Source organism: Pseudophryne corroboree, chromosome 11 (genome assembly GCF_028390025.1).
Source record: "Pseudophryne corroboree isolate aPseCor3 chromosome 11, aPseCor3.hap2, whole genome shotgun sequence".
In the NCBI taxonomy this organism is placed as follows: Eukaryota; Metazoa; Chordata; class Amphibia; order Anura; family Myobatrachidae; genus Pseudophryne; species Pseudophryne corroboree.
Genome location: NC_086454.1, coordinates 350,018,317 through 350,033,355, shown reverse-complemented (window position 1 = coordinate 350,033,355; position 15,039 = coordinate 350,018,317). Strand labels below are relative to the sequence as shown.

Sequence of the window (15,039 nt, the reverse complement as noted above, 5' to 3'; positions counted from 1 at the left end):
CGTGCGAATGGATTCTTTGCACAAACCCATCGCAGAGCAACAATCCGCTTTGTACCCGTGCGACGCACCTGCGCATTGTGGTGCATACGCATGTGCAGTTCTGGCCTGATCGCAGCGCTGCAAAAACCGCTAGCGAGCGATCAGGTCTGAATGATCAGGTCTGAATGATCCCCCTTTAAAAATCCAGTTGCTTCCATTTTCCACGTTTATGTGTACACCGACGAAAGAGACGGCCAGTGAAGATTGACAGATTAACCCATTCCTCGCCAGGGCACATTGTGCTAGAATTAGGTATCCTTATGGAACTGATTGCACTGAAAGAGTGAGTGAGTAATTGTTTGCCTTCTATTACCCATTTAAAGTGAATGCTCTTTATAACATAAGTGTATTACGGCTTTGCTGTAGGGCTTTACAGTCACATGACAAGTATTTTGGGCGTACAGTATCAAAGTTACCCCTACAAAGTATCAATTTTGAATATTACATTATTGACATTGCAGTTTATTTAAACAAGGCCCAATAGGGTTGCCCGTAGCAACAGCCGAGAACTAAAGTATTACAGCATTACGGTAATCCTGGCCTTTACTATTTTTCGCAATTGAAAGATTGTACATTATTACGCCTGTTGTTAACGCTTTAACAGTTTATAGTGACAAAACGTTGCATTCTAATAAAGCTAAACATCACTTTATTTACTGGTTTTCGCCCCGTATTTGGGGGTTCTCTGTTCCTCTGCCGTGCCGTGACAGGGTGACCAAGGAGAGTCTTTCAAGACCAGGTACGTATGACCCACACTACACACAACACTCACCACTAGGGATGTCACATATATACAGTGGTGCAAGTGTGCGGGTACGGGTGGGTACGGGGTACCCTTAAGAATTTAGCCATGGGTACACCGTACCCACACTGACGGGCCACCGCACCTTGCCGCTCCCCGTCCCTCCCTCCCTCTGCACCTCCCCACCGCTTGCCGACGCTCACCGCCGCTGATGTGAGGGGAGGAGAGCGCAGCCTGCGCTTCTCCTGCCCCTCAGTGTCTTCGTTTAATTCAGCGCCGCCCATGAGCCAATCAGAGCTCACGGACCGGCAGCCAAGGCTGCCGAACCGCGAGCTTTGATTGGCTCACGGATCGGCACTGAATTGAACTGAGCCACCTGCACCCGCCGGACACTGAGGGGAAGGAGAGGCGCAGGCTGCGCTCTCCTCCCCTCACACACGGGAGACAGCAACGGCAGCAGCAGCGGTGAGTAGCAGGGGCGGGGAGCTTCATGGGGTGTACCTGGCACTGGGGGCATGTATACCTGGCACTGGGGGCATATCTGGCAATGGGGGCATATCTGGCAAAGGGGGGACATGTGTATCTGGCACTGGGGCCATATGTGGCACTGCGGGGACATGTGTATCTGGCACTGGGGGCATATGTGGCACTGCGGGAATATGTGTATCTGGCACTGGGGAATATCTGGCACTGGTGGCATATCTGGCAATGGGGGGACATGTGTATCTGGCACTGGGGGGGACATGTGTATCTGGCACTGGGGGCATATCTGGCACTGGGGGGAACATGTGTATCTGGCACTGGGGGGACATGTGTATCTGGCACTGGGGGCATGTGTGTATCTGGCACTGGGGGGCAATGTATATCTGACACAGTGGGGGCATTTGTGTATCTGGCACTGGGGGGCAATGTATATCTGACACAGTGGGGGCATTTGTGTATCTGGCACTGTGGGGCAATGTGTATCTGGCACTGTGGGGCAATGTATATCTGGCACTGTGGGGCAACGTGTATCTGGCACTATTGGGGTCATATGTGTATCTGCCCCTCCCCCCATATGTGTATCACGCCCCCATTTTCATTGACCACGCCCCATGTGACATTTGGCCACACCCATTTTTGACGCACACGCCGAAGGCGCGCGCACACAGTACCCGTAAAAAAAAATTCTACATGCACCACTGCATATATATATATATATATATATATAGTAACAGTATATATACTGTATATCATGCTAAATTGTACCAGTATGTGTAGCGGGTGGTCTTCTGTTTGCCGGCGGTCGGGCTCCCGGCGCTCAGTATACCGGCGCCGGGAGCCCGACAGCCGGCATACCGACACTTATTTTCCCTCGTGGGGGTCCACGACCCCCATAGAGGGAGAATAAAATAGTGTGGCGCGCGTAGCGCGCCACCGTGCCCGTAGCGTGGCGAGCGCAGCGAGCCCGCAAGGGGCTCATTTGCGCTCGCCAAGCTGTCGGTAAGCCGGCGGTCGGGCTCCCGGCGCCGGGATGCTGGTCGCCTGGAGCCCGACCGCCGGCCAGCCGTAGTGAACCCTGTGTAGCATATATTTCTGCCCTGTGCATTCTGAGGGAGAGAGTGGCTGATCGCACCCATAGAGGTTGGGTTTACAGTAGCTGCGTAAAGCGGCTAAACCCGACCAAACTAATGGGCTCACCGCAAAAGTTTGTGCGCTCAAACGTGTCACTTTTCGCGCATTTCCGCTTGTCTCCCCTGGGGGGTGCGAGCTGCAATGTCTACTGCGCATGCGCAGGTCTCCGGGAACATGGCGGCTGCACCTTGTTCCCGGGGAAACATTCAGTGCGCATGCGCAAATCACTCGGATGTGGCCGCGGTGGGCATTTTCAGAGTGACTCGTGCCCGCACAGCAGTGCCACCATCGTGGGATTCTGGAGGGGTAAGTATAATGTATGGGCGCAGTGTGTACGGTGTGTGCACCCCACACACTGCACCCGTTATAGACACGCTAATGATTCTTGCCCATATGGCAGATGCAGGCTCGCAGGGGGATCTGCTGCAGATGCCTGAGGACTAGTGCTCAAAAATAACAAAACTACCAAGGCGTAGTCACTCTGATTTGTATGACAGGCAAAGGACCTGCAATTATTCTCTGTCAGCAGGGGCATGATGGCATTTGTAGTTCTACTGTCAGGATCACAACAGTCGGGATTCCGACAGTCAGAATACCAAAAGTGGGATCCCTACGGTCAGAATCCCATGGATCCTGCTGGTAGGTGCGGGGGGGGGGGGGGGGGGGGTTAGGGTTATGCTGCAGGGATGGGAGAGGTTAGGATTAGGCTGCGGGGGTGGGGAAGGGTTAAGGTTATACTGCAGGGATGGGAGAGGTTAGGCTTAGGCTTGCCTTGTGACCCCAGCCACCAATCAGGTAGGAGTCACCTTTATTGGGCTTGTGCTTTTGCTAGTCAGCAGGGAGAATTTAACCCAGGGCTGCACAGGCTCACAAACACCCTGGAACCTGGGGTCATCTATGTATTTCCCTGGGGCTGCCTGAGGTAACCTAAAAAAAAAATAACAAAAACAAAACAAAACGGAAGGGTGGTGGGCTATTAAGAGTGAAGTGACCCAACCTTCATGTTTGTGGGGCACCACAACCACCACCAGCTGCAGCCCTGTGTATAAGGGTACTATTGTGGCATAACGTGTATAAGGTGTACTATTGTGTGGCCTACTGTGTATAAGGGGTACTACTGTGGCATAACATGAATAAGTAGCACAAATGTGTGGTGTGACCACGCCCCTTTCCTGTAAGACCATACCCACTCTTATGGACAGGCGCGTACTGTCCCTAATCAGAATATAGGGGGGTAGGGAGGAATGAGCACTCTTTTTGGCACAGGGCACCAATATGTCTAGTTACGGTTCTGCCGTTGTGTCTCCGTAAAATCACTTATTTCACAATTCTCAGTTGCACCGCTTTACTTGTTCTGATCGCAACTTCCAGGAGTACCTAGCACGCAAGCTGGTATAACGAGTCCCTCTGCAACGTCTGAGATCCCGAAGCCTCATCAGATGCCGACCTCCCGCTTTGTGCTGACTTATTGCCACTTCCTCACCCACCCTGAGCCCCTGACACTCCAGCCCTGACAGCTTCTGGGAATTTTGAATTAAACTGGTCCGGGATTCCCCTCCTTCACCTGTGCCCTCAGTTACTGCTGGCAAACCCTCTCTGTTAACTCGACCGGCCCCATCAGGGTGGCTGAGGTCGCTGCTGCTGACATTGGCGGAGCCTGCGTACTGGGTTTCCTCGCCTCCTGGGAATGGCTGCGATAGTAACTATTCTTTTACCCTTTTTCCTGAATCCCAGCTCCCTCCGCTTCCAAAGCTGCATACAGCTAAATTCTCATCCACATACAGCGTAACAGGCAAACATGTCTGCTAATCCAATGAGGGTGTACAATTTATAAATATACCACTGCACCCTTCATGCAATCAGTGCATAGTTGCCGACTTCTGGGCTGCTCTCTCCGGGAGAGAGCAGCCGGTCAGCTCAGCAGGGGGGGCGGGCAGTGAGGTGACGTGACAGGGGGCGCGGACCAGAGGCGGAACGGGGGCGGGCCAGAGGTGGAACGGGGGCATGGCTTCTGGATCGCGTCATTTTAGCCACACCCCCCGCTGTGTATTGCCGCTATTACCGGCATTATACAGCAGGGGGCGTGGTTATGATGACGCGATTCAACAAGAATCGCATCATCGCCTGCCCGGACCGCCCACTTAGTGAGTAAAGTGGCGAGCAGGGGGTGACCCCCGGAAATCGTGAGACTTGCCTGCTCTTCCGGGTGGCCGGGAGGGTCACCCGTTTTTCGGGAGCCTCCCGGCCATTCCGGGAGGGTAGGCAAGTATGAATCAGTGTTATCCTAGAAATGCCCTCCTTTATGCAATATATGACTCCTTACACTTGTATGCATATGAAATATGTTTGTTAGTGTTTTTGTGTCAGTGTATGAACTATAAGCCGTCTATTAATTTATTGTGCTTGACATTAACTATACACTTTAAGCTAGCTTATCAACTAAAATAAAGACACGGACACAACTGCGTTGGATTAAATGGTTATTGAATTTATTAATTGGAATGACCTTATTCGTAGCAGGTGGCCAGGAAGACGCTACTACTAACCAGCTCTAGTCACAGATCTTACAAAATGGCGGCGGCTAAACGCCCCAACTAAAATGGCGACGACAAACGCTCCATCTATATATATATCAGCATAACCTGTGTTGTGAAGGTCTCACCACCCCTTACTAAAGCACAGTGAGGACGCTCCCCAAGGAAGCGCCCATTGGGGGTCATTCCGAGTTGATCGTAGCTGTGCTAAATTTAGCACAGCTACGATCATTCACACTGACATGCGGGGGGACGCCCAGCACAGGGCTAGTCCGCCCCGCATGTCAGTGCCGGCCCTTCCCCGCAGAAGTGCAAAGGCATCGCACAGCGGCGATGCCTTTGCACTTCAAGAGTAGCTCCCGGCCAGCGCAGCTTTAGCGTGCTGGCCGGAACTACTCATCGCTCCCCGGCCCGCAGTGCAGTGGCCCGCCCCCCGTTTGGTCCGGCCACACCTGCGTTGGCCGGACCGATCCCACGAAACGGCGGCCAAACGCCGCCGTTCCGCCCAGCGATCGCCTCTGCCTGTCAAGCACTATGGCGCATGCGCAGTAGGGACCCGTTTGCTCGGCTGCGACAAAAAGCAGCGAGCGATCGGGTCAGAATGACCCCCACTGTCCCACCACAAGAGCAGGACACACCCACCGTCCTTTGAAAAGGGGTAAGTGCCTCACAACACCACTTATGCTAGACGTGACCGCTGGCCAGTAGCGCCTTCCCGCCCACTAATTCTTAAACAAACAATGTTAGTAAGCTAAAATTAAAGAAAGACAAAATAAAGAACCAATAGGGTGGGTGGGTGGGGCTTCCAAACCGACAAGAGGGATGATCCTGGTAAGCTTCTTCCTACATACACTAACATCACCGCCCCTATATTCTTGATAGGCTGGCCCTAACCAATTACAACTCACTACAAACCTTGCCTAGCAACAGACAACTAATTCAACCAACCAAAAAAATTCAAGCCCCTTATATAGATATCTTGCCCAGGCAGCCCTCTCCTAATATAATAAAATGCATGCGTCTTTTTATGCTTCTGTGTTTTTTTTAATGTAGTTTGTTTTATTACTTTTATATACTCCCTGTTATAAGGGCAATTTTTTTTTTTACCTTGTCATTATCACAAGGCAGGGTTGGACCGGCCCACAGCGGTACAGGGGGGCCCCACTGCCTGAGGGCCAGTCCCCTCCACTAGGGATCAGGTTCCAGACTGTGCATTTGAATAATACATACTGTATGTTACCTTACACTGCACAGGACTATGGTGTATTCTCTACAGTGCATTCCTGTATTTAATCTGGTACATTATCATGGACTAGCAGTATTTACTATATATATATATTTATCAAGGGGCCCAGACCATGCGCTCTCTAATGGTTAGCCAAGCCTCTGCGGTGGCTGGCCACGCCCCTCTGGAGGCTGGCCACACCCTTAAACATGGGCCGTTACCACAACACTCTCCCAGTGGGCCCAACATGCCCCAGTCTGACACTGTTGCAAGGGGCAAAATATGCTTTGTATGTGGTATTGTGTATAGAATACACTGTCCAGCTCTTCCTCAATGTCGGGGGGACTCTGAAATAGCGGTGATCTCCTTGATTCCTTGAAGAATCTAGTACTCTCCCTGAGGCCTGGACAGGTCAACGCTGTTAGACAGTGGATCACTCCGCGGTCTGTCTCCGTTCCCAGCACTAAAGGCAGCTTCCCTGCGCTAGTGTTTTCCCTCCTAGTGTCAGCTCAGTGCAGGAGGAGGAGCTTAGTGCACAATCTGAGAGAGTTTTTCCTGGGAGAGACAAACTGCACTGACGTGCAGCTTCTGCTCTCCTCAGTGTGTGACCTTGTCTACCCCGCAGCCGCACCCTGTGTGTATATACAGCCGGGTCCTGTGTGTTCTAAGACGCTGCGTTACTGCTGTACTGCTTCACATGTATACTGTGAGTTCCTGCTGCTGCGGAACATCTTCTATATACTACAAGCTGTTATCTCTGTTATCTCTGTTATCTGAATAAACCAATCATTCTGGTTAAGTGCCGTTGTGTGGACTAACATCCCTATCCGACACTGCAAAACTCTGCCAACAAACGCAACACAGTAATGACGTCATCACTCTCTGTCTACCATGGAGGAGACACTGGGGAGAGACATAAGTAGGGTGTGTGCTACAAGAAAATGGCCACCGCCCGGCACCCTACTGATGGCTACATGATGAATTACAAGTGTGATGAATTGTTTGGATCAGGTGGAAAGGAAACAGTCTGTGGATTTTATCAGGGCTTACAAGAGTGGGGTGGGCATAATAACAAAAAAAATAGGGGGGCGGAGTGCCAGTTGGACAGCACTGTTTAGTGTACTGTGAAGGCAATTTGCTCTAGAAACATGAAGTGGCACCAAGTCGTTCAGGGAACTCGATAAACAAAACGTTAAGTCCACGGTACTCATGTCACATCATAAATGTGATTTAATCCAGCATAATAAAATTTATCAAGCATAAAATCGACTGCAGAAGTGCGATGGCTGTAAGTGCGCAATCCCCGCCAGTCAGACGCAGGTCTAGGTAAGGACACCTCACAATCTGTGGTCCTGCTCTGACAAGAGGCAATAAAACCAGCGGAGACAGATTTAGAGCCTGCCTCGCAGACATAATCGCACATTTCGGTGAAAGAGGCCCATACAGCCGCAGGGCTTTTGTAATTAGGAAAATCTCATTAATGCTTTTTTTTATCTAAAACAACAGATTTGTCAATGTTTTCTGATTAATTATTTGCATAATCATTGCTACATTATACTGAGTTTTTTTCTTTGCAAAGTGCAATTTGTTTCTTGCTGTTTAACACAGTTAATCAAGTTACTAGTGACCTCTAGTACGGGCGGTCCGCTGTGCTCCAGAGAACGTATCCAGATTAGCGCGCCGCCACGGGATGCAAATAACAGATGTAAACCACTGAAAAAAGGCCTTAGTATTTGTAAAAAAAAATAAAAAAATCAATGTGGACAGGATTTTATTTTGATTAATTAATTAATTCATTAATTCATTAATGTATTTTATTTTTAGTAGTGAAATGGGGACATAGACCCTGATTTTAAGATGTGCGCCTTTGCAGTTGCGACTTCGCTCCCTGCGCAACTGCAAAATCATGCTAATGGCTCAGATGCCATGCTTATGCTTTGAGACCCCGACTGCGTCTCACATCCGCCACTTAAGTGCAAAACCAGACACATCGGATGCACATCAGTCAACCATCGAACTTCATTAATTAATGTATTTTATTTTTAGCAGTGAAACGGGGACATAGACCCTGATTTTAAGATGTGTGCATTTGCAGTTGTGACTTTGCTCCCTGCGCAACTGCTAAAACATGCTAATGGCTCAGACGCCATGCTTGTGCTTTGAGACCCCGACTGCGTCTCAAATCCGCCACTTAAGTGCAAAACCAGACACATCGGATGCAAATCGGTCGACCATCGAAATTCATTAATTAATATATTTTATTTTTAGCAGTGAAACGGGGACATAGACCCTGATTTTAAGATGTGCGCATTTGCAGTTGCGACTTCACTCCCTGCGCAACTGCGAAAACATGCTAATGGCTCAGACGCCATGCTGTGATTTGAGACCCTGACTGCGTCTCACATCCGCCACTTATGTGCAAAACCAGAAACATCGGATGCACATCGGTCGACCATCGAACTTCTGAGTGAGTCTGTGCAGTGTCAGACAGAGCGTCTCTGATAAGATGCTGAGGGCTCTAAAGCTGCAAGTGGATTCATAGATGCTGACAAGGGAATGCTCAGAAAACAGTCCCAACGTGCCTGCGATCTTCTAGCCACCCGCTGTTACCTCCCCCACACGCTGACCACCTGTTAGTCACTTTGCAAAGAAATACTCTGTGTGTGCAAAATCGAATTTCAGTTGATGCGTGTGGCTTAGCACAGCTTAGATACAGACGTAGTGGCAAAAAAAAAGTGCTCTATCTGCGTACAAAATCGACACTTAACATCACTGAATCAGTCCCGTCCACCAATCACACATACCGGACCCCAAGCGCCACACTGTTAGGAGCACGGTAGGAATTGAACCTAAGAGCGCTGTGCTGGGACGCAGTAATGCTAGCCAGTACACTTGCTACCAGTACATTGCAATGACAAGTGATTTTTTATAACCACAATATGTGTCAGTGTCGTCGTTAACAGATCTCCCTCCCAGGTATGAAAGCTGAGGATCAATCTGAACGCTTTTGGGGTCCATTTATCATAGAATATTTATAGTGTGGCAGATGCTCAATTAGCTTAGTGATATCATTCAGGTGCTTGAAAGGGAGGGGTATTTCTAAGCAAGATAAAAAGGCATTTTGTTTCCCCCAGCACCCTGAATGATAACAGTAACCAGATGTAAATCCCACACAATATTACAATTCAGAGATCTCGGTTACATATATTTGCGCAAATGTATGAATAAGCCACAAAGCCGCATCAAGGCGTCTTTGTATATTTGGGGTCCCTAGCGCTATATCTAGGTGCAGGGTGTGGCACCCTAAAATACAAGCATAAGCCAGAAAGCCCAGCGTAGCATACCAGTGAAAAATATACAGAGACGCCTTGATGCGGCTTTGGGGCTTATTAATACAATTGCGCAAATATATGTAACAGAGATCTCTGAATTCTAATATTGTGTGGGATTTACAAAATGCCTTTTTTTCTTGCTTAGAAATACCCCTCCCTTTCGAGCACCTGAATGATATCACTAAGCTAATTGAGCACCTGCCACTATATATGTCTGTTGTGAGAGGCAGAGAGGTTCCTGCATTAGGACGAGGTGCAGGCCCTGACATGCCACATGGAGCATTATGGGGTTGCTCCAAGTTAGGTAGCTCTTAGCTTAGATATATTTAAGTAAGGAGCCATTATCATGTGGCTCCTTGCTGGTTAATCATAGACCCAGATTGGGGTAATGGAGGTGTGAGGTGTGGTGCCTCTGGACTGGCTGAGCTGGATGGCTTTAGTGTGGCATACCGTTACATTCTATTAACACTTATCACTTACTAATTTCTTTAACACTATTTCTCCATTTTAATTACATCTCATTTTTGTATCACCTTCCTTATAGCTTCGGCTTCCTAACACTAATTTATTAACACTATAGTTGTTTCACCGGAATGCTGCCCTGGGCTTTCTGGCTTATGCTGGTGTTTTGGGGTGCCACAGCCTGCACCTAGATATAGCGCTAGGGACCCCAAATATACAGAGACGCCTTGATGCGGCTTTGTGGCTTATTCATACATTTGCGCAAATATATGTAACCGAGATATCTGAATTCTAATCTTGTGTGGGATTTACATCTGGCTACTGTTATCACTCAGGGTGCTGGGGGAAACAAAATGCCTTTTTTTCCATCATAGAATATTTTTAAGATATCCCACGAAAACACTTGGGGGTACCCGCAAATATTAAGCACCGCCCGGATGTACTTAGGGGGTACGCCAGCAAATATTGGCGATATCTGCTGTGATCCCCTGTTTTTGATCGCAAAAGCGAACACTATCGCTTTCTAAGGGATCTGCTTAATTGTTGAATTTACAACTGTGGCCCCATAATGTAACGCCATCATTAGATGGCGTTCGGCATTGTAGCCTATGGGCACTCTCTTCTGACATCAGACCGCACTTGCGCTGTAGCACAGCCGGACCCCAAATCTAAACCAATCAGTTTGCTTTTACACATCACAGGGACGAGCTATTGGCGCACACTGCTCAAAATAAAAGTGCATGAAAAACTAGCGTATTTCCACCCATATGCTATGCAGGGGTATACGCATTATGGGCCTAATTGTAGATGTGGTAAATTTAGCATATCTACGATCAGTCACACAGACATGTGGGTGGACGCCCAGCACAGGGCTAGGCCGCCCCACATGTCTGGCCTGACCCCCCACCACTGCACAAGTACAACAGCATCACACAGCAGCGATGCTTTTGTACTTCAGGAGTAGCTCCCAGCCAGTGCAGTTCCTGCGCGCTGGCAGGGAGTTACTCATCACTGCCCAGGTCGCAGCGTCTGCGTGTGACACAGCCGCCGTGGCCCGCCCCACCCCCCCTCCCCCCGCACGATCCGGGCACGCCTGCGTTGGCCGGACCGTGCCCCGTAAACGGCGGCCAAACGCCGCCGGCCCGCCCCCTCCTGCCCAGCGACCGCCTCTGCCTGTCAATCTGTCAACCAAGCAGAGGCGATCACAGGGCTAAGACAGCCGTCGGCTATCTGCCACGCGCCGGCGCACTGCGGCGCCGACGCATGCGCAGTTCAGACCTGATCGCTGCTGTGCGTGTTCAGGTCTGAATTAGCCCCTATATGTGTGGCACTACAAATCATCATCGTGTTTGGCACCTGTCCTATGGTAAGTGCAAATGATGCACGGGCCACATGCGGAATTAGATTAAATCCCCATAGCTGGCAAATTTTTGAGAATGCCAACAAATTTAGACAATGTTGAGGTTGTCAGGGCATGCTAGGGCTTGTAGTTCCCCAAAGGCTGGAGAGCTACGGGTCTGTGTGCCTCTGGGGTAGAGAATACATACAATTAATGGGATTTTGCCAAACTTGTACTTGTATAAAAAGAGCAGTTTGATTTTAGTGCATGGATAACAGTTACCTAGAACATTGCTCCACTTGAAAGATCAGAACAGCGCTACTCATCTTGTCAGTCCTGGATCTAGGATTGCTCTGGGCTGACAAGCCATGAAGAAAGGTTCTTTGCCTCTACCCCAGAGCACAATTTAATGACCCAAGCCTTGAATCACAAACAAACTTTTCAAAGTGTTTTAATAAAATATATCTCAGCTCAAACTTCCTTCAAATAAAATCTATTTTTTTTAAGATACCGCTTATTGTAAATTATTAGAGGCTCGTACACACACACACACAAACGTGGAGGGGTGGGGGGAGGAAAAAAAAAACACCTGTTAAAAATGAGCACAAAATTTTGCTCTTTGTCCCCAATTTTAACAAAGATTCAGAGGCAGGTTCTCATACCCTCATAGTATTCACATTGGTGGTCATTCCGAGTTGATCGCTAGCTGCATTCGTTCACTGTGCAGCGATGAGGCAAAAAAAGTCACTTCTGCGCATGCGTATGCGGCACAATGCACACGCGCAATGTACTATTACAATGGCCGATGTAGTTTTACACAGGGTCTAGCGAAGCTTTTCAGTCGCACTGCAGACCGCAGAGTGATTGACATGAAGTGGGGGTTTCTGGGAGTGTTCGAAAAAACGCACGCGTGCCAGAAAAAGCGCAGACATGGCTGGGCGAATGCAGGGCGTGTTTGTGACGTCTAAACAGGAACTGAACAGTTTGAAGTCATCGCAAGTGCTGAGTAGGTTTTGAGCTACTCTAAAACTGCACAAAAAAAATTTTGCCGCCGCTCTGCGATCCTTTCGTTCGCACTTCTGCTAAGCTAAAATACACTCCCAGTGGGAGGCGGCATAGCGTTTGCACGGCTGCTAAAAGCTGCTAGCGAGCGATCAACTCGGAATGACCACCATAGTCAGCACTGGGTACAAGTAGGGGGCTGGGACCGTCTGGAACAGGTGTGCCGATGTGGGTGTGCCGATGCGGCCAAATTTTCAGCATGACGGAGAAATGATCAGATCTGTCCTGTTTAGATTCCTATACAGTATGTGGTGCCAAACTGTACACAGATGCAATGAGTACAGCTAGGGACACACCTGAGAGCGTAGAGAAAGAATCCCCAATTTTATTTTATTTTTTCTGATGGATGAAACCATCCTGAGAACATACCATTTCCGGTGTACACACTACGCCGACCCACCCCCTTACCTGTGAGCAGCAGCAGTCTCTCACCTCGGCCCCACACCCGCTGCTGTGTCTTTATGTGTGTCAGAAGTGGGAAGGGCAACAATCACACTGAATGCCCCGCCCCCCTATTCCTTTTTTTACCCTGCCTCACATGGTTAAGACCCACCCCAAAGTTTTCCTGTGCCCCACCCAGATCTCTACAGCCCTGCATGCATGTATGTGTAATCCACAAACAGTAGCGGATCTTGCCACGGGCAAGCAGGACTTTTGCCCGGGGCGCTGCCTTCCAGAGGGCGCCGGCGCCATCCGGAGGGCGCCGCACCATGGCAAGATCCGCTACTGCTGTGCCCCCCAGCTGCCCGCTCTGTCCCAATGCTCCCCTCTGTGAAGGGAACTAGACGCGTAGCGTCTGGTTTCCCTTCGTGGAGAGGACCTTTGATGTGCGGTGCGCGATGACGTCATTGCGCACCGCACATCCTTTCACTACTGTACAGGGGGCTTAACTGACCACGCCCCCTGTATGAAGCCATGCCCCTTTTGCCCGCCCTGGGCGCTGGAAGCATTAGAACCGGCCCTGTCCACAATAGACAAAGTTAATAGATTTAGCATCTAATGCTGATCAATCTTGATTCCAGAGAACAATAGCTTCAACATGATAAGGTACAATGGGGCTGATTCAGACAAAATCGCTGGGCTGCAAAGTTTTCTGTTCTGCGTTCAGATAGTCGCCACCTCCAGGGCGGGGTTAAATTCGCCGTGCAAGTGTGCGATCCCATGTGTATGCACTTTGTGCAGTCTCTACGCAGTCCAGGACTTACTCCTCCAGTGCGATGAGAAGAGGCGGATCGGGGCCGGAGCAGACGTCACACATCCTCCCTGAAAACGCTTGGACACGCCAGCGTTTTTCCGGACACTCCATGTAAAGGGTCAGTTGCCACCCACAAACAGCCTCCTCCTGTCAATCACCTTGCGAACTCCCGTGCGATCTGATTTTTCGCACCACCCCAACGCTGACTGGTGATGCATGCACAATTAGGACCTAATCGCCCACTGTGTGAAAACGCACAGCAGCGATCAGGTCTATCTATATATGAGCCGCTGATAGCTTATTAGTTGTAGAAAGCAAACGCTGCTCTTCTATTAGCCAACAGGATATAGGTCACCTTGTGAGATTTATAAAGGTACAGGGGCACTTTACCCGTCCACAGTGTCGATAGTAAATTAAGGGGGACATGGTACTAAGCACAGCAGTGATAAAAGTGGAGAAGTGAGCCAGTGGAGAAGTTGCCCATGGCAACCAATCGGCTGCTCTTCTGTATACAGTACATTTATAGTATGCAAATTCTAAATGTTACGCCAATGCTGATTGGTTGCCAATGGCCACTTCTCCACTGGCTCACTTCTCCACTTTTATCACTGCTTAGTACATGTCCCCATCAGTAGTGCGCTGCAGGGAGCGGTAAGTGTGTCACTGCATTCCTGACACGTCTTACACAAATGCGTCCTACTGACCAAGGAGATGGAACTTTATACCATGGTTGTCTTCATTTCTATTCCCTCTGGACAAGACCACGTTTAAAGGATTTAGCACCAGCGGTCGGGAGGACTTCACCTTTTTAAATCTCACAAGGTGATCTACTGCATATCCTATTGGCTAATAGAAAAGCAGCGTTTGCTTTCTACAAGTAATAAGCTATCAGCGGCTCATATATAGCAATCGCTTGTTTATTTAGGACATTTAAATTAATTATGTTGATTATTAAATTGCTCAAATAACAGCGCTTTTTTTCCACAAAGTGGAATTCTTTCTTGCATATACTTTAGTCCAGGTGGGGTGAGTATACCCACCAAAAGGCGGCCGGTATTTAAATTACTGACTGGCACTGGGTCATATATACTAGGTCTGAATCACCCCCAATGACTACAGGGCCTGATATGCTATAACAATGTATGCATCATTGTAAATTTACGGTTGATTCAGAGACGTAAGCATCTCAGTCCTCTCTCCCCATGTGTTTCTAGGTGGCAAATGGGCAACAATTGCGAACACACACAAGAAGTTTCTCATGGGTGTGCCCGGCACAGAGGCGGAACTACCAGTGGTGCAGCAGGTTCATTGCATCGGGCACCCTGAGGATAATGGGCCCACTGCTGCCCAGGCCAGCAATGAGTTATCCCCTAGCTTCCCGCCCGCTGACCATTTTGAGCAATGTTAGATGAATGGCCCAGTGCAGAAAGCATGATGGGCCCCACTCTGCCTCGCCCTATCACCCACTGCCTGTTAGCCTTGGCCGCCCCCTCTA

The 15,039-nt window shown here is 49.3% G+C and overlaps 1 protein-coding gene across 1 annotated transcript in view; it reads right to left on the bottom strand.

Annotated features, from left to right (window-relative positions):
- LOC134968791 (glucose-6-phosphate isomerase-like) overlaps positions 1-15,039 on the bottom strand; it is a gene marked incomplete at its 5' end in the record, with an annotated part of 98,257 nt that overhangs the window by 78,282 nt on the left and 4,936 nt on the right. The gene's annotated exons all lie outside the window — the stretch shown is intronic.